The sequence below is a fragment of the Epinephelus fuscoguttatus genome, linkage group LG14, assembly GCF_011397635.1.
Source record: "Epinephelus fuscoguttatus linkage group LG14, E.fuscoguttatus.final_Chr_v1".
NCBI lineage: Eukaryota > Metazoa > Chordata > Actinopteri > Perciformes > Serranidae > Epinephelus > Epinephelus fuscoguttatus.
Genome location: NC_064765.1, coordinates 21,325,503 through 21,345,778, shown reverse-complemented (window position 1 = coordinate 21,345,778; position 20,276 = coordinate 21,325,503). Strand labels below are relative to the sequence as shown.

At 41.4% G+C, this 20,276-nt stretch overlaps 1 protein-coding gene and 1 non-coding gene across 7 annotated transcripts in view; both read right to left on the bottom strand.

Annotated features, from left to right (window-relative positions):
- The window catches only part of eml1 (EMAP like 1), a 76,837-nt gene that overhangs the window by 31,553 nt on the left and 25,008 nt on the right, over positions 1-20,276 (bottom strand). The gene's annotated exons all lie outside the window — the stretch shown is intronic.
- Positions 19,558-19,667, bottom strand: LOC125901486 (U6 spliceosomal RNA). The gene has a single exon (XR_007450980.1). It is a non-coding gene; the product is annotated as a U6 spliceosomal RNA (small nuclear RNA).

Genomic DNA, 20,276 nt, shown 5'->3' with positions numbered 1-20,276 from the left:
GGTTCAAAATGAGCTCAAACATTTCAATGGATGTCAGTTTTTGAGCTACAACGAATGCCAAAATTTGCCCTGAAACAGACCGTAAGGCTTGTTGCTTTTAGTCGAGCCAATTTCCAGAAAACTTTCCAGAAAACTCCAGAAAACTACTAGCTTATTAAGAGGAGTGAGGAGGCAGCAGGTTATAAAAGTATAATACAGTCAATAAAACAGATTATTCACAATTCTGAATCACGGCAACCACAGGAGGACCTTGAGCATAAAGTCATACATTTGTACACAAAATTTTAGGCTGACTCGTCCAGTAGTTGGTGTGATTAGCTACGAACCGACAGATACACACACTCACATGCATGATCAAACGCTCCTAGTGGAGATACATGGATTTTGGGAGGTATTTTATAATGTGTTTATCAAGCAAATTATCATGGCAGTGAAGATAAAAAACAACGTATTGTGCAGCCTTACTTACCATTACCTGAAATTACTTGGGTCCTAGACTCTATTATCATCTGTTTATATACATTAACATTTTAATTCATGCAGACGTAGACAAAAAGGACAAAAAGAAGTCAGGGATGGAACACAAACAGCAAACTCCTTTCAAACCGTGTTCGTGCTTTTATACTTTCAGACTCTTTGTGAAAGCCTTTGCCTCGTATGATTCAAGAAGGCCAACCGTCCTTCCATTAAAACCTTTATTCATGAGCCTGTTTGTCCGTATCTGTTCTTTGAGTTCAAACTAACTTAACATATTATTACCATCTCTCCACCTGACACCCCGATGGAGGCCAAGCACAGGCCACCAGGGTCCACTTCATTAATGATAACACACACACGCAAGGTCCCCCCCATTAATGATAACACACACGCAAGGTCTCCCCCATTAGGACTTTGATGTCACAGTGGCTTGATGAAATATTAATGTAAATCACTGCTGTGTGTTCCCTGCAGACTTGTAATAACAGTCTGATGCATTATGCATTAGAGAGCAGGCATCTGGTGATTAGGCAGATCTGCAGTCTGTGTTCCTTCTCAGAGTCGGAGCTGAAACCCGACTGCCCGCTAACATTATGGAAATCTGAGGAAGCTCTTGACTTCTGTAAATAAGATTCTTAAACTATCAAGTACAACAGTGTTTTAAACACAGTGAAATGTGTGAAGTATCTGGATTTCTGGTGAAAACAAATTGGTGTGATGAACCTCTGCGTCTCTTCTATAAACAAAAGCTGCTAAGGGGATTCAGGACATGACCAGAGCCTCCCATCAAATACCTGCCTCCACATAAAAAAATCTTTGTGAAACTGCAAAGGTGCTCTTCAGTATCATATTATCATGGAAGACGTACAATACTGATGTTTGTTGCTATTCTAATTTGAAAAATGATTAAGGGTGCACCAATCTAACCTAATCTAACTGAGTTTGGGGTCACTGCCGATACTTAGTGACAATCCCATAAGGTGTGTGCCTGTGTGGAAGTGACTGGGATCACTCATTTATGTGTAATGCAACGTCAGGCTTGATTTAAATGCTGCTTTCATATCAATTTACTGAATTTTTTTTTTATCAAAATAATAAATTGTGAACCAGGAACTAAATAAAATAAAACTGTTATGACCAAAAAAAAAATATCTTGGCAATAAAAAAAAAGGAAATTCCAGCATACAGCAATACAATTTCATAAAACTACGCAGAGGTGGAGAAAGTATTCAGATTCTTTACTTAAGTAAAAGTACTAATACCACACTATAAAAATTACTTGTAAAAATGCATTGAAAATGTTACTTGAGTATTAGTTTGTAAAAGTATCCATGCATATAAATTTTAAATCAATTCAATAAATCAAAAATAATAAAAATTAATTAAAAAGAAAAGCATCAAGTCCTCATAACTGAGAAGCTTGAACCTTTAACTTTTTTGCATGGAAAATAACAAAATATTTCTGTCAATCAATTGATCAATTGTTTCAGCTTCACTTGTATATTCTTATATGGTTTGTGTGCAAAATTCTTAATTAAAGTAAGTGATAAGTTATGAACAGTATTTTCCTTGGAAGTATAGCATAGAAGGAGAAAGTGGCATGAGATTAAAATACTCAAGCAGAGTAAAAGTACCTCAAATTTATAATTCAGTATTGTATTTGAGTAAATGTACTTAGTTACATTAATTGATGTAGTGCGCACATGTATAATCGGATGTAAACACTGAATTGAATCAAATAGATTTGCTCCGTTGTCACCGATACCAGATATAGCTCTATGAGACAGTATTGGCCTGATACAGAGTAGATTATTGCTGGCAATAAAAAATGCTATTTCAATCAATTGAAAACCAATCAAAAACCAATAAATGTTTCAATTAATGCCTGAAACTCTTAAGTCTTAATCGTTGTAAAAATTGAGTATTTTCTGGAAGAAAATCTCCAAAATATGCAGATACATTTACTTAAACCACTGCAATCTTCAAAATGTAGTTCTTAATGTGTAAATAATCATAAAAATTGTGAGTCTCTGTGTTTGCAAGACCATCACACACTCTTTATGCACCACAGCAAGTATTCAGATGTACATAATCCCACAAGGTCCAGTGAAGTCATTTTAATTTAATTGGCAGAACATGCTGGAAAAAGCAATTTCACAGATTTGTTTATGAGTGGACGAATTCCATTAGTGAGTAAAATCCTCTGCCTGTTAGACGGTTGTGAATTGTTTAAGTCGGGGACACCCTCCATGAGACAGGATGGTAAATTGGTGCATTAGGCAGATGGGACACTTGATGCTTGTAGCAGAAAATGGAAATCTGAGTAGATTCAGAATGACTGAATCAACCAATTACTGTTCACACAGAGACACACCAGCTATAGTGTACATCATACACACACACACACACACACACACACACACACACAGAAGTGTCCCGTTAGTCACTGTCACTGCCATTACTGGTGTCTTGTGATTAATGACTTGTTGGACGCATAAGAAAAGATTTCACTGACACACTGCTTCACATTGACAATGCAGCGGCCCTCCAAGTGAGATTCCATAATGAAAACTCCCCATCTGGACAAATGGAGGCAGATGAAAACTGCAGGTGCATAATTTAATACATTACACTCCCAGCAGTTACATGTAATATGCTTATACATTCACTTACCCAGAGATTTCTACTTGTTTCGTAACGCCAATCTCACTTCTCTGTCTGAAAACATAAAGCCTTTTTCGGAGGATCTTAATAACTTTCTGCTCACCTGAGACGCCTTTTTTGAAGCAGTCCTTGTTCATATTCACATGTGAACGTGGGTGAATATCCACAGATAAAGCTTCTATTATCTGCTCAGCATCTGTTCTGGGTCTGCTCCCAACACTGACACAATGACAGCATGATACCATCAGTCGTGGAAGTACAATGACTGGCTGTCACGACCATGATTCCCCCAGCTCTGCGCTAACATCCTCCGTCTGTCACCCTGCTCCCTGGTTAACACCTCTGGGGCAAGTTGACGCCCTGTAAGGCGTTCACAGGCTCGACGGAAATCAGAAAAGGTCAGTGGGGCATAAAGGTCCAGTGTGTAGGATTCAGGGCGATATACTAGCAGAAACTAAATATTATAAAATCACCTGAAGATAAGAATTATTGTGCTTTTGTTACCTTGGAATGAGCCATTTATATCTACATAGAGAGTGCGTCATCGTCTACGGAGATTGCCATGTTGCACCGCCATGTCTCTACAGTAGCACAGAAAAGACAAACCAAACACTGGCTGTAGAAAGGACCATTCATGTTTTCAGTTTTCACGTCAGCCGGCATAGTTAGCAGCCCATCGTGACGAGCAGCATCAGAAAAACACTGATTATTTAATGTTAAACTGTTTTATTTAGTGTTTTAACGTCCTGAAAGTCTGTATCAGAAAAAAAGGTGAGCACATATTAAGTTACCTGAGAAAAAAAGAGCACACATTTGTAATTGCTGGGGCAGCAGCCCATCATCTGTTGAAGGGTGCAGGGGAAACACTGACTTGTGACGTGAAGCTACTTAATTCAGTGTTTTACTGGTTTTAATCACTGAGTCCATTTGTTCAGGAGAGGAAGAGACTTCTGGGGATAATTTGGCTCTCAGTAAAAACCTCCTGAACAATGAACACTGTGGGAATTCTGACCAGGAGACGTTTCAGCTGGTTGCAATCTGCAATCCTCACTGTTAGATACACTAAATCTCCCTAAATCATACACACTCCACCTTTAAGTTTAGTGTTTATTTTCATACAGAGGAGTGTGTGTCGATGGTGTGACACTGACCACAGCACAGTTGTGTGAGTGTGGGTTATTTTCTCTTTGTGTGACAGCACTCTTCAGGCTCAGGTCACATGTTGTCTGTCCAGACAGTCCGAATCAGTAAGATGTCAATCTTCATTTCACAACAAATCCATCAGCACATACACCCCCAGACACTCGCATCTCTCTTTCATACCCACAAAAGCAGATCATTACACCCCGCTGATCTCCTCTCGCTCCAGTGCGCTATTCACACCTGTCAGCCGGCTGCTTAAATTACTTCATTTCTGTCAGTCTTCTTCAGCTTCTCTCTCGGTGTCTTTTTCTGTCCGTGTTTCATTATCTGGTCAATATGTGGCAGGGTCACAAATCTGAGACGGATCTCTGAGCCCATCTATCTGCTCACCCTAATGCATCGTGACATGCTGCTCCCTATTACCTTCCTCTGTGAGGCAATGTCATTCTGGCCGGACCACCTGCTTGCCTAAGTGCTTGTCCATCACTTCAGCCACAGGGACTCAATGAAGGGCAAATAGAAAACAGGCTTTCCCCTCAGTTCATTTTTCCTGCTCTAAAACAACCACACCCACCCCCCCTTACTTTCATCACCACCTTATTTGTGAGTCATTTACTGACCTCACAGCCATCAATAATGAACACTGGAGCGTGCACACATGCTCTGACCCACTTACCCCCTCCTGCACTCTCATCAACCACAAGGATCAATACACTGAAGGAGTATAAAGACTAAAATAGTCCTGGGCAAATGCTCCTGTTCAGCGCTGAGGGAGCACTCTCATATTTAGAGCAATGCACGGCGACTTCATGTATAAAATATCTTCTGCAGCAGCCCAGTGTTGACGTCTGGCTTTCTAGCTGACTCACTCCTTCACCAGAGCATTTACAGACTTCCACATCCGTATACTTAATAAACACACATGCCAGGATGCGAATATAAATACACACTCAAGGAATCAAAGAAAATGACGTTAAGGAAACTCCCTCTGAGGAAATGTCATGATGGCAGCTGTCCCACCATGTGTTCACGCACTTTGACAATAATCCGCTGACAACCAGAGTGATTGATGTCTATTTTCTTTTCACCCAGCGGTGCAGAGAACCCAGACAATAAAGCTAAACTGACTTGATGGAAAGTTCAGCAGCCAGGTTACGCTGCGCCACAATGGGGGGGTTTGAAAAACCACAACCAGTGTTTGCAGAAAAGCAAAACATCAAAGACACAAGAGACTGCAGGAAACGGGCTGTCACAACATTATGACAACCATTCCTGTTTTTCAGAGACAGAAAGGGAGCACTGATACCACACTGCTGGCACATCTATGCACTTGCTGGATGCAGATACCAAACAGTAATTTGCCAACTGGTTTTAATTTCAAAACATGAATGCACACAGCCAGGTGGTGCGCTGCCGTAGTGCCAGTTCAGCTGCTGCAGATTACGCCTTCAGGAAAGCCATTTCTCCCAAGACCAATGCATCACACTTATTAAACAACCTGACTTCAGTCTGCTGCTGGCTCCACTAATGGAAGTCCAGACCCAATCATAATCAAGTGGCATGCAGGATTAAATTTTATGCCAAGAGTTAAAAGTGGTAGTGATTTAGTGACAGGCAGGGAGAATGGTAGAGCGAAGATGGTGACAGAGTTGAATAAGAGTGAATGAAGGTGGGGCAGTGAATAACCTGGGTAATAAAACAAGAGTCAGACATGTTAGCAGCTCTGTGAGGCTGTACTTAGGCATAGCAGTGCTTTAAGCTTAACGCTATTATGCCAATATCAGAACTCACTGGCTATCAGTCTAAGGACAGAAAGCTTCTGGGGGCAAGGACGATTGTTTGCACCTGATCCGGTATAACCAGCAGATATCCAAGCCAACATTTCCCCTTCTGTGCACTGATCATTTTGGCTAATCTCTACAAACAGTCCCTAAACAATGTTGCGCTGTTGCAACCATAACAATTATAGAAAATTCAGCCTATCCTTGTGAGTTCTGCGTGACCCTGGAAATGTTGTTCAATCATTGCAACTTTACTACAAATTTGACTTTGTGACTCAACTGTTATTAGTTAGGTTTAACAACGAGTCAAGCCATTTAAGTGTCACTGCGAGATAAAAGGCTCAGTGTTGGATGTGCAGGCTTCTGTCCAATCGTCAAAATATGACAAGTATGCTTTGTTCGCTCATGCTAACTGAGCAGAGAGATCAGCAAGAGAACGCCTCATGGTCCTTGTTCAGCCCTGTTTCCCCCCATCACAAATAGATTCTACTGTGGGAAGCAGTTAAGGCTCATGATAATAAGCTCCGAATGCAATTTTTACTTGACCTCGCAATTTCATTGCAAAAAATGCCTATAAACAGAGCAACTTGCACTAAATGTTTTTAGAAAAGCTGCCACGAAATCAGGCATTCCAGGCCGCAACAATCCCCAAAACAGCCAGTGAAATCCTGGAGGGACTTTATAAACAGATATCTGCATAATATGGATGCAGATACATTTTTGAAAAGCTCATGTAAAGCTTTTGTCAGATTCTAGCCGACAGGTTCTGAGATAGCATTTTGGCCAATGTATTCTGTGTCTTCACATGGATTGTCTACTTGGCATTCAAATGTGAGTTGTCAATACACAATATGAGTCTTGTGTCAATGTGAGCCACGCATGCGGCGGTGAGTGTATGTGGTTTGTCAAAGTGGTGTAGCCATAGGTAGCTGTTCAAGATGGCAAACCTTTTCATGCATCACATCAATGCATAACTCATATAATGTATTGACACAGACGACAAACGGAAACCAGAACACTTCTGATACCAAAAATTTGTCCCGTTGCCTACAAACAGTTTATAGAGATAGCTAGTATGCTAACATGCTTACAATGACAATACCAACATGCTGAGGGCATCGAAAGTTAACCAGAGGTCTTTGCGAAAATGAGAATATTTTGCATCAAAAGTATTCAAAATGGCAACAATGCAAATTTGCAAGAGTTGCAACTCTTCAGTAAAAGGTTTGAGGAGATTTGTGCCAACTCATTCTTCTTCAAAAAAAAAGATGGATCCAAAATTCCACTGGCGATGACTTTGTTTTGGTCATAAACCAAAAATGGCCAAATTCTAGCTTTAATGTGATGACAGCACTAGAGAGTAAGCTAGAGTTATTAAAATCCATCCACTGGGGACCATGTCAATGTCTGTACCAAGTTCCATGGTAATCCATCAAATAGCTGTTGAGATATTTCAATCTGGACTAACGCAGTGGACCGACTGACAAAGCCACATGGTAGCATGACTAAAAAGTAAAGAAACAATTACATGTATGTTGCTGAATGGCAAATTCTGCAAATTAATTCAGAAATTATGCAGAGTACAACACATGAAAAATGTCACGCTTGAAATTGCAGCATGTAGAAAATTGCGGTCTGCCCCAGGTATGACTGAAACCATCCATCAGGCTCGTGTCAGCAGAGTGAGAAATTGGAAAAACCAATTGAGTTAGAGATTGAAGAAAGAATAGAGAGAAAGAGAGGAATGGAGCAGGAAGAAAGTGTACTTAAAGTGTCATCAGTCCTGTGTGTGTCACCTGCAGCGAGCAGCAGATGACCCGCTGGAGGTGAATTAGCTAATCAAGTGGCCGGATTAGGGAGAAAGACGCTTTGTTTACAAGCTGCCTCTGGTGGCTCCTGCTGGACCGGGGCTTAGGAGTTATAAATAAACAGAGGTGGATCAGAGGAGGGGAAGTCCTCGCACACGACCTGAGTGAAGAATACAGAAGAGAAACAGAAAGAGAAGCATAGCAGCGAGAGCTTGCTTTCATGATGAAAAGACTGAGAGAAAGATGGAGCTGTGAATGTGTGTGTGCTTGTGTAAGTCATAAAGAGTGTGTCTGGGTCAAAGAGGAGCATGAAGAGAGGCTGAACGACCCCCCCGAGAGATCCTACTGTCCTTGTACGAACACGTTAAACCCTTCCTTCCTTCCTCCCATCAGCTACATCCTTCCTGGGGTCAATCTCAGGTCAAATGGGATACAGCTCCCCCACCTTGCTGCTCTCGCCATCACTCAAACACCCACACATAAAGCACTGACTGTCCAAACACACATACACTTGTAAAACCACTGAGCAGAACTTGGTATGGCTGTGTGTGTGATCAGATGATGCAACAAACACCAGCAGCATTTCTGTCTGCCTACACAGTCATGAGGGGCTGTACACAAATTATTAAAAGATTGCAAATGAATGTTCTAGCGAGCACAATGAGTCATAAAGGTACGCTGTGCCATTTGGAGACAACATGTCCCTATTTCAGGGATTTATTTTTCCCATGACACCAAATTTAACCTCTGCCAAAGGTTGGTTCTTCTGTTATATGAAGTTGGCCTAAAATATGATTCAAATTCAGATTTATTTGCCATAAATTTGTGCTAAGTTTCCTTCCAAATTGTGCATTGCCCCTTTTTAGAACCCAATATTTTGCGATGGTAGATTGTTTGCTCTCATGTGACTGTTACAACAACCAAAATTCAAATGGAAAACAGGAAGTGATGAATCCATTTTCTGTCCAAAATGGAAATACAGGAAAGTGACCACATAAAAAAGTTGGATGAAGCTGCATGTAGCAGGTATCATCAGAAAACTGAAACTCATCTAGGATGTGATTCATACAATGTTAGTATGCTAGCTAGCTAACATACTAATGTTAGCTAGCTAACTTTAGCTATTATTTTCTACCTACTAAGTCAACCATTCACCAAAGGTCTGGTGACTGTATATAAAGTTGGATGACAAGACAGTTCCCCAAAAGTGACCCCAAAACATCTTGATTTCCCATAGCTTCACCATTTACTGATAACACTAGCATTTCGGTTCTTCTGGACCTTCGTCAAGTGTTCAAGGGTGTTCGTTTGTGGGATTCGTGACATATGGTGCACACCAGTGCACACCTGTGAAAAAGGTGGGGCAGTTTCAACTTAAGCTCAATGTTGGTAACAATGGTGTTTAACACTCTTGACGAAGGTCCTGGAGAAAGAAACGTTAGTGTTATCAATAAATTGTAAAGCTGAGCATGAGCAGTGTGCGGGACTTTCAGTTCAAAGACGCGAGTGATATTTCCGACGCACCTGTATCTGAGACAGTTTGATGTGCAAATACCTTTCTTTAAACCAAATTGAAAAACTCGAGGTACACATCCAATACATTTTTCCCAAAAGGTGGTTTCTGTCATTTTAGGTATTTATTATCACGCTGCTGTATGTCCAAGTGTTTTAATTAGTTATTTGATGCTATAAAAAGGGGATTTGATGTCATGATTGACAGCTATGAGTGCCAGTTGGTGTGCTCACGATCAGTGGTGCTGCTTGTGATTGGTTGGACGGGTGTATGGGCCGGAACTCAACACTGTGGAGATCACTACATTTTTGTTCAGTGGGGCTAAGTAAAGACACATCATCCATCTTTATATACAGTCTATGGTTGAAACGCTGTTAAAACCTGGTCGTGGCTAAAAACCAGAGAAGTTGTCACAGCAAATTGTAATTGTGTGGTTATACCAACTCAAGACAAATTCTATTCAACACCTTAACGTTAACATTTACATTTGACCCCTACAGACCAGAGACGGAGGATTTTGATCCAACAGCTGCCACTGTTTCTCTGTGGATTGTTTATTTTTTACTTTTCTCCTTTACATACAGCTATTTTTGGGACTCATTGGAAACTTTTTTTCTTTTCAAGATGTGATCGATTGGAACAGTCGTAAATAACGCAAATCACAGTCATTTGTGCAGTGTGGCAGTCTTTGCCCTCCAGCTGGACAGCGCGTAGATGTATGTCACAACCAAAGGAGGCATAGAGGGGGTTGCAGTTCTTTTTTCCGAGTCCAAATAAAACTATAATGCATGGGATGGTCCTGCATTTTTAAATGGATGAAATATAAGATTGAACTCTGGTTTATTGATTTTATTTTGGTACAGTCCCTAAAGCTTTCTGAGACAGTGTGAAGAAGCCAAAGAGAGAGAAACAGATAAGGAGGGGAAAAAAAGAAAGTAGAAAGACATGGCCCACTGAGGCAGAATAACTCCTTCTTAAGTCAAACACATACTGTATATACACACCACTATCCCAACACCCTGCTTTAACAAAACGCACACACTCCTACACACACTCTCCTCTGTCAAAGAGGAAGTGTTCGTGGTGTGGCGGGGGGATTATGCTGGATATGTGGAGCAGATCTTGCTCAGTGCTAGTGATCCCTAAACTCAGAGGGTTTGATCTTAGCAGCAGGCTTGATTTGTATTCTCTCTCTCTTCCCGTCTGTAACCTCTTTCACCTCTCCTTCTATTTGTCTCTCTCCCTCCCTCGCAGGAAACTGTGGTGGGATGGAGTCTGGAAACAAGGCTAGAAATGAATTGACTGTGGGAGGAAAAAGAGCCACTGAAGGATTATGCTTAAAAAGGGGCTTGGCAGTAATATGTCTTTATTGTCTTTCTCTTGCTCTCGTCTGTGTTGCTCACTCGAATAAGAGATTAGCTTTAGAGGAAGATTGTTTAACAGGATATGCAGAGTTCAGAGCGTGGGAGCATCATTATGCTCAGCTGTAGCTGGAGTCAGAAAGCATCCCTGTAGTGGTGCCATTAAAATCATATTGACTTTTAAAGAATGGCAAGTGCAATTTAAGTTTGAGTTGAAAATGTACATAGCTAACAATGTAATAGGGATTTTGGGGAATAGTTTAACATAATGTCCCAATTCTTCTGTTTTTCACACACTGTTTTATGGTCGGAAATGTATTTACAATATGTAATTACATTTCCACACTGTAGGGTTGTCAAAAGTATCGATACTCTGAAAAGTATCGATACTCAAGCGTTGAGTTGAGTTGTAATATGGCCAGCGCGGCTGCAGGAGGATCAGAGCAGCCAGTTTTGGTCAAAAATGATAAAGGAAAAAGCGCTCTTTGGAAATATTTAGTGAAGTGAACACAGCACGCTGCAGACAGCGGGTACAGCCCTTCCCCTCACTAGCAGCTGAGCAGCTGGTGTCGCCAGCATCAAACTAAAATATAACTTCTAACGTTACTGTGGGAGCTAAGCAGAAAACTTCATCAGTCATTCCCGTCAGTAACATTAATAGACAATGTTAGTTTAACAGGACAACACAATTATGTGTGTCTGAAAAGTTATGTTAACTGTAAAGTCACAGATTGAAGCTGAAAAAAAGTTTGGTTTCTCCCGTAAGCCCTGGTTCTCTGATCACATAGTGAGGTAGAAACAGGAGCATCCTGAGCCTAAACTACCAACTCTATTTGATCAGCAATGAAAACATGGTGCCAATTCACCAGAAGCACAGAAAATAAACAGGGCTGTAGATACATTACATTACATTACATAGATACAATACATTTGTATGGACAGATCTTGTTTCTGGTTGTTATTTATTTTGGGGGGATTTTTGTTGTTATCATTGATGTTACTGTTTTGATCTTTATTTAAAAAATGACATGCCTCTTAATTTTTTGCTGCTGTATCGAAAATGGTATCAAGTGTTGAATATTTTCTTGGGTATCGATATCGAGTTTGAAATTTTAGTATCGTGACAACCCTACCACACAGTATTCATTGTTAGCGATGGAGTCCACCATTCTCATGCTGGATTCAAATTACCTTCTCATGCATGAGCAATTCACAGAACACGATGTGATAGCGACGCAGATTGTGCTTTAATCTCTTTCCCTGCATGCAGGAAAAGGTCAAAACCTTTAAAGGCTTTTCAATAACTTTTATTCATCGGTTCTTCAGACAGGTGCACGGTGGCAGAGAGGGTTGAGGGATCAACAGCCTGCACACACTTCTGAGAACAGGGCATATCTGCTTTGCAAACTAATCACGAGGGTGTCGTGTTTTTCAGTTTGCAGCTGTGTAATAATTCTGGCAGTATTCTCAATTTTTCTCTTGTCAACAAATCCCATAATAGCTGTAATATTGTTAACAGACAGTCCCAGCCTCTCAATGACAAAGGGGCTGTGTGCTGACTCAGTAAAAGTTGTTATGGCAACAATATTCATCAAAACACAGCTGATTTGGACCTGAACAGGTTGTAAATAAAGCATGGCTCAGAGGACAGCAACAAAATAAATTTCATGAGATATCTCGGTCTAAATTGGAGTTTAACTAAGGGAACTGGCAAAAAACAGTACAACAGGCTGTGACTTTTAGGGCAGAAACAGACCACAGAGGCACTAAGTCATGCTTGGCAGCGAGACTCCAGGCTCTGACTCCAGGCTCTGACACAAGCCTCTTTCTCAGTCTCAACCTTTCTCCACATAAAACAGGGCTTTGTCCCTCAGTAACAAACAACCAGGAAGGAACAGGAGGCGGGATGCTTGTTCTATCCAGTGTGTGTGTGTGTGTGTGTGTGTGTGCGCGTGTGCTCATGTTGTTCCATCCAGTAACAGTGTTGTTATGGGAAACCAGATTTCCATGGTGCGAGGATGGTCTCACACACATACAGAGACGCTGTGCCAGAGACTGTCAGCATCCTGAACATCGGCCAATCGTATATCTGCCATCTGGAGGGGGAGAACATACAGTGGCAGAACTGGCAGCAGAAAAAAAAACACCATTACACAACTACACTGGAGAAAGAAATGTTAAAAAACAAATTCTACCCTCCAATAGTCTCGCTTACCAGACCTTTCTCAAGAAAAGAAAGGTCTGGCTGGGCCGACTCTCACTTTAAGATTGGAGAAAAAAACGCCCCGGCTGCTTGTATTTCTTTCAGCCAATCACAATCGTTCTTGGCGGTGCAACAGCAACGGTGCGCTTGCAAAAATATTGCCTGGGGGAAACAGGTTTTGGTGTAACACGCCCACAAAAATATCGCCTACAGGATGCGAACCATGACAGAAAAATGGCTACATCCCCGCAAGATCAAACACCACAAAAGTTAGTAAAGGACGTGTTGAAAACTGCAACCAGAGGTGGTAGGGCGGGACTTCAGCGGGTGGCTCGTTCCGCCCAATGAGAGGCTGATCTTTGAAGTGAACTTCCACCCACTCAGACTAACCCTCCAATGCACCCCTACTGGAGTTATTTTGTGATGATTTACTATTCTGGCTTTCCGCACAACCGGCCACGTCAGCTCCTACATGCAGTATGTATTCATAAGCAGAGCTTTGACATCACACAGAAAACACACCTGCGCCTGTTACATCCAGCTATGTTTAGACTGAGTGAGCGAAAAATCTCACAAGGACACTTTATTAAATGTTCTTTGCTCTGTGGTCACAGTGGACAGCTGTTTGGGACGGTTTCAAATCAAGAGGACTGTACAGGGATGTTTTGAAAGTATTCTGCTTTACTCTCAAATTTTGTCAAAGATCTTCCACCAACTAATGAATGGTTGACTGGGAGTTTTGAGAGGTCACTGATTGGACCAATCAGTGTCAGTGCAGCTGCTGAGCTTAACTTATTGTCAGTGGTAGCTGCCCAGATTTAACCTAAGCACAGACTGAGGTTCCCAGAGTCGGCGCCTTGAGAAGGGGCCAAGTGTGCCTAAAGATTTACTATAACATTGTCATACATTGTGTGTGGCTAAAAGCTTAATGAATAGGTTTTGTCTTCTTGTGGAAGACGGATATCCAGCCGTCTGTGTTCACTGTAGGTGTGGAAATCTCCAGGCACCAAATGATTTGATTCTGATTCCTAGGACTACAATGCAATTTTAAAACGATTAATGATGAGTCTTGATCAACACCAGCCATCAGCCAAATGTTTGTATAATATGCAAGTAGCTGCAGGATTTGCTTCCCTCACCAGCCACAAGAAGTATGGTAATCTATTGAGTGGCTGGTAGATTTTGGAATTCACCAACCACAGTGCTAGACAGGTACACAAAAAAAAGGTAATTTCTGACCCTGATCCTGATGCATCAAAAGTTTGGATTTCTCTGTATGATGTATTTTTTTCAGGTCTCTTTTCCTTTCAACTTCACAGAGGCCAGAATGCATCCATACATTAGCTTTTAAGGTGGTCAGATTGTATCCACCTGTGGTTGCTCACGCTCAGCCATCCTCACCAAAACTCAACGAATAAACTAGCTCAGAACGTGAATACAATGCATGTTTATGTCAGTTATGTTTTACCATCCATTTGGTTTAGCCGTTTAGGAAATGTATGGTCTGGTCTTACAGAATTCTAACAGGTGATCATAATGTCAAGAATTGGGTTTTAAATTTCCAATTATTGACTTCTTACATCAAGACATAATCTTTCAAGAAAGAACCGTGATGCATCTAAACATTGATTTTTTTCCCCTCTCACACCTAATTCACTGTGGCATTGTGCATTCCCAGCATCATATATGTGAGATCTGGCTCTGTCATTTCTGGTATACATGAAAACAACAAGACAAGAAGCCGCCTGTCAGTGGAGTCAGATCACAGTCGGCTCACATGTCCCATTAAATTGCCTGCAACCCTTTTTGGTTTGCTGTGGTTGTCCCTGTGCACCTTAAATAATACACGCTCATTTTAATTTTGAAGAAGGTCAAAGGAGTGCATTTAACATATAAGCATATTTAACTGTATACAGTATTATTGTATAGTTAGAGTAGCTGTTTGTAAATCAGCAGAGCTTTTATTCTGAGTGATTCAGACTGGGATCTGTAGCTGGTTCTCTCCTATGAAATATTTCTGGCTGCCTAACTGACCTTCGCTGTAAAACAAAGTCTTTGCTCTTTGATTCTGAGAACAAAATATGGCATTTGCCACTGATGTTTATGGTGAAAGATTTCTCAAATCATACTGCACTGCAGCTGCACTAGAACTACTGGAAGATGAAAGCATACTGTCTAGTTTATAAAGATAAAGCCATTCAAAACAATTGTGTTCTTCCCAAATTCAACCTAATACACAGTGAGTAACTGACGTGCATATGATCATTCTGGGGATGACATATTCCTTTAACCCCTCATCGAAACTGACAAATTGGCAACAATAGAGGGAAAAGCAAACCAAATAATCATGTCCACCCCCTTTTCCTCTCATCTCCGCAGCTGTGTTCCTGATGAATCTATTTTTAATGGAATTTCTAATGGGATTCTCCTCCTCTCCCTCGCCATCTCCATCTGCTACAGTCCGGGTGAAGACACGCGAACACAAACACACACATATGCAGAGCCGGGGCTTCCCCCTTGGTTCCTCCATTAACGGCAGGTGTAAGAAAGGGAGGGTGCTGGGCGGCCTCTGGGAGCTGCACCACGGGCACTGAGAGGTTAATTATATCTGTTCACATCACAACTGGCCAGATGAAATCCTGGCCAGGGTTTAGAGATGAAGAGCAACAAAACCAGCAGGCCGTGACTTTAGGCCCACTGGAGACTGATGGAGACAATTACCATAAATATAATGGAGCCAACACTCACCTTGTCACTGTAATTGAATTGATCTTAAATTAATCTAAACGGTTTGGTGATGTGCTGCGAGATTAAAAGGGAGATTTATGCGCAGACATTCATATGCACAGATATGCATGTGCACACATGAACGCGTACTCACATGCCTGCACTAACACACTGATGATCTGTGCGGGAAATCATTTGCATACTATTTTGAAACACATTTGAATACCTGAGTGCACTTTACAGCATCTTCATGTGTAGAAATTCATAATTTAATCCTTCATTTCTGTTCTTGTGTCTCTCTGATTGGACAGAATAGCTTTGGTGATACTTTGAGCAGCAAGAACAGACTAAAAATAATGGCTTCTCCACGGGATTCTGCTGACTTGTGTAATTTATTACCAGTCACCCTCCCCCACAGGTAAAAGCCAACGTCCTTCTGAGCATATTTAGTGTTACCATGTGGAAGCATTGCACCACTCCATTCTGTTTCTGGCTCTTTCATGGTATTTTTACCCATCTATGACATTGTGTTCAAGGACTCATGCAGCCTGCGTGTCTCCTCTCCTGACCTTGTTATGGTATGCAAACACACATAGTAAACTTGAAGATGGACACACACACACACACACACACATATAACCAGTGAATGCTTCTCCTTTTCATGTTGGACTGCCAGCAGCATTGCTAGCACACACGCAGAGTCAGTATGTATATTTAGCACAGGAACTCGCACACTCCTGCTTTACATGCCTGATTGTTTTAGTGGGTCATGAGGATGAGGATGAGGCTGCGTGAATGTGTGTCAGTGGAGGAAAAGACGAGAGAGAGAAAGAGAGGAGAGGGAAAACTCAGTTCAGACAACAAATGGTATCTTCTGCCCGCTGGCTCACCAAGAGGCTGTTTCCATGAGCATGCCGGCTCTGACCTTGTTTTTGAATAAAATGCACAGTATCACAAGATAACCACGCCATGCATAACAATATTTGTGTAGCTTAAGAGCAAAAAATATTTTTTAGAGAGTTTTGTCAGGAACTGATCTTAAGCAGATAAAACATGTCTGCAGAAAAAGGAGGACAGTGCCTCTGCCTCAACAGAAAGTATCATGACACCGGTGCCTTAATATTGAGAAACGTATCTGATATTAGGGGTCTGAATCACCAGAGGATCCACCATACGATATTATCACGATAATATTATTGCAATTTTAAATGTGTTGCAATATGCTGAGTACTGGGATAAAATATATTGTTATTTATTACCTTTTTTCAACAACGGTTGAAGTTCAGCCTTAAAAAAAGGGCAGCAACAGCGATTTTATTAAGCTTTTTAACAAAGCTCAGACATTATGACTGAAGGGTGGGCTATATTTGTTCAAAAATTAAACAACAGAAAATAAAATGGCAACTATTTTCATATTTGAATAATGATCTGAGTAATTTTTTTCCAAGCAAAAACTGCAGAAAACAATCTGGTTCCAGCTTCTCAATGTGAGATGTGCTGCATTACTTTGGGTTTTGGACCATTTCTCACACAGTCTGGGAAATTATAGATGATAATGATAATTACATTTTTAGATGATAATGAAAGTAATCATTAGTTGCAGTCCTGAACATTACATATCATAAAACATTATAAAGTTTTTAGGGGGGGAACAGTTTATGAAGATGTAAATAATGACTCAGTCACTCAGTGTCACTCAGTCTAGGTCTTAGTGCCCTTTAGATTTATGGGTCACAGTCGGGGCTCACGTATGCTTCCTTTACGTTGACACAGGTACAACCACTGAATGGCACAATCAAAAATTTCTGACAACAAACACAGTGACGGTGGAGGAAGTCGTAATAATGTACCTTTAACAGAGGTAGCACTGAAGACAGATGGTCTGTGAAGCCATTAAATATACTGCCACACATGGACAGAGAATTCTTTTCACTATTTCACTGATTTGCTCTGTCACACCATTTTTAAAAATGTCTTTGTTGTGTCCTATGGTTGTGTCTTGCTGGAAATACACTGCACTGTCCCTAATATCTCTACTGCTCCCTTTGGTCTGTGTCTATAAACCTTCAGAAAACTTGCACAAATACAGACAAAATGAACACAGACTACTGACAGGAGGTTGAGTCAGTGTGCGTATGTTTATCTCATGGCATTTCTCTGCATGTATGTAGATACTGAACAGATTATTACTGGGGCTGTGCACATTTCTGCTAAAATGTCCACCTGTGCTGCTGTTTGCTATTGAGTATGATCTGATCTTGGCTCAGTATGATCCTGGCTTGTGGCCCAACCTTCATCTATGCAGACAACCCATCACACTATGCAAGTATACTCTCCTCTGTATACAGTATGTGTCTATAGAATGACATACTTTCAAATATTTAAGGCACATGAAGAGAGCAGGACTGCCACTACGAGGACACCGGACTGATTTCGTTATGCAAGTGGCATCATTTCCCAACTGGGATACAAGGGCAGCCACAGATCTGCTTGCTCCCACAGATCTTAAACACACACACACACACACACACACACACACACACACACACACACACACACAGCTTGACTCTCCTGCAGCACAATCTGCTGCTGTAGCCTGCTGCACACACACAATATAGCTGTACAGTTACAATGAGCACACACCGTCACTCTGTGTAACAGTTAATGGATCTCTATTCTGCAGCGTGAACGTGAAAGACGAGTGCAAGTCGGACCATTATCAGGAGAAAGAGGGAGAAAAAAGTGAGGGAGATAAGGAGTAGGAAGGGGGTAGTGTGACTCGTGACTACAGAGGCCCAAACCACCCGCTCAATATCTGGCTGTCTGGAGATTAAAAAAAAAAAAAAGAAAACAGAAAAGCACTCTGAGCTCCACTTGGGGCACTCGCACAAGATCAAACAGAGAGCGTGAGAGAGTTTGACGTCGGGATGAGTGTGAGGAGGAAACAGAAAGAGCTGAGAAAGAGGGAAAGCAAAGCTAGGTGAAGGACGGGGAGAGTCAGAGTGGTAAAAATAGAAAAAATCCAGCGACACTGAGGGAGGCTGGCGTGAGATAAAGGAAATGGAGAGTGGTGTGTGCTCTCACTGACAGAGCAACAGAAAATCAATGCCAACCTTTAAATGAATCAGCAGTAGTGGATGAGCTATCCCATCCAGGTCGATATTTATTAAACTGCCACTCTGGTACATGTTACAGTTACAGATGAGTGATGGCAGAGAGACACATCATTTCCTAACACTCCCCTCTTTCACTGTTTCACTATTGACATTTTGTGCAGTTTTATGTGAGAGGAGGAAATATCAGAGTGCAGGTCAGCTTGCCAGCAGGTTTTACTAGGCTCTGATAGATCATTTAAAAGAGCAGGGAGGAGGGAGAAAATAAGCAGGAGGAGGAGATACATAGTATTTCTTAAGCTGAGAGCCAGTGGAGCTAGGTGACACCCGGCTTGTGGTTCTCTGGGCGCCCAAAAATTACATTTGAAAAACTCAACAGCAATGTCTCTTTCCAGAAATCATGACCCAGTTACTCAAGATAATCTACAGACCTTGTTATGACCAGTTTCATGAAGGAACTACTTTCTTTCTATTGACCTACACCCATCAACTGCATCACCGTGCAGAAGGAAGCGTGCATCCACTCAGCAGCACGAGATGTAAACATTAATGGCCTCGCTTCCTTACTTGTTCCTGCTGCATGGTGAACAGGTGTAGTCTGATAGAGAGAAAATAGTTTCTCCGTTAATCAGCTAAAAGCAAGGTCCGTGAATGATCTTGAGCAGGCATGTCTTAAGTCCGGCCCCAGGGCCAATTGTGGCCCAGTGACCAATTTTAAATGGCCCTCAGCTTGACTTTTAAAATATACTATACGTGGCCCGCCACACAATATTTGTGAGAACGCTTCACGATTGTGCGTGGCATCCTTGCGTCAGGGGCCACGCTAATCTACTCTGTAGCGTTCCCAATTTAGTACATGTGTTACACATTGTAACACGGCCTGCCACGCAATATTTGTTAATCAAATAGGGTCACTTTGCATTTTTCCTTCTCCTCACAATGGTTGGACTGTCATACAGTTCGTAGACGTTCATCAAGTAGGAACTAAGTGGGTCGAGCTAATTTGTTTTCATAAACAGGTGGTAAACAAACAAACGAAATGGTTACTTGGTAACAGACATTTACTGCTAGGTAGCAGACATGCACAGAAAAGATGCGTAAAGTTGACAGCCAGGGCCGCTACTTTCAGGAGCGTCGGAAAGTTGAATAATTTTTCACTGAAAGATGAAACACTTAAGAAGCCCCTAGGTATTTTAACATTGTCTAATTTGGTCCCAATTCAAAAAGGTGTGGACACCCCTGATCTTCAGCAACCGAGTGTCATGTGTTTGGAAAGAGACATTGCTACTGAGCTTTTAAAATCATTTATTTATGTATTTATCGTCTCTTTGAACATCACAAGCCGAGTGCCATCTAGTTTCATTATGTTGGAGAGAAGGCAGACATCTCTACGGCCATTATCTCCAACACTCAGCAACTCACACTAAAATAATCTAGACTGATGAACAGCACTACAGGTAAAATGAAAAATGTGTATTCTTGATTC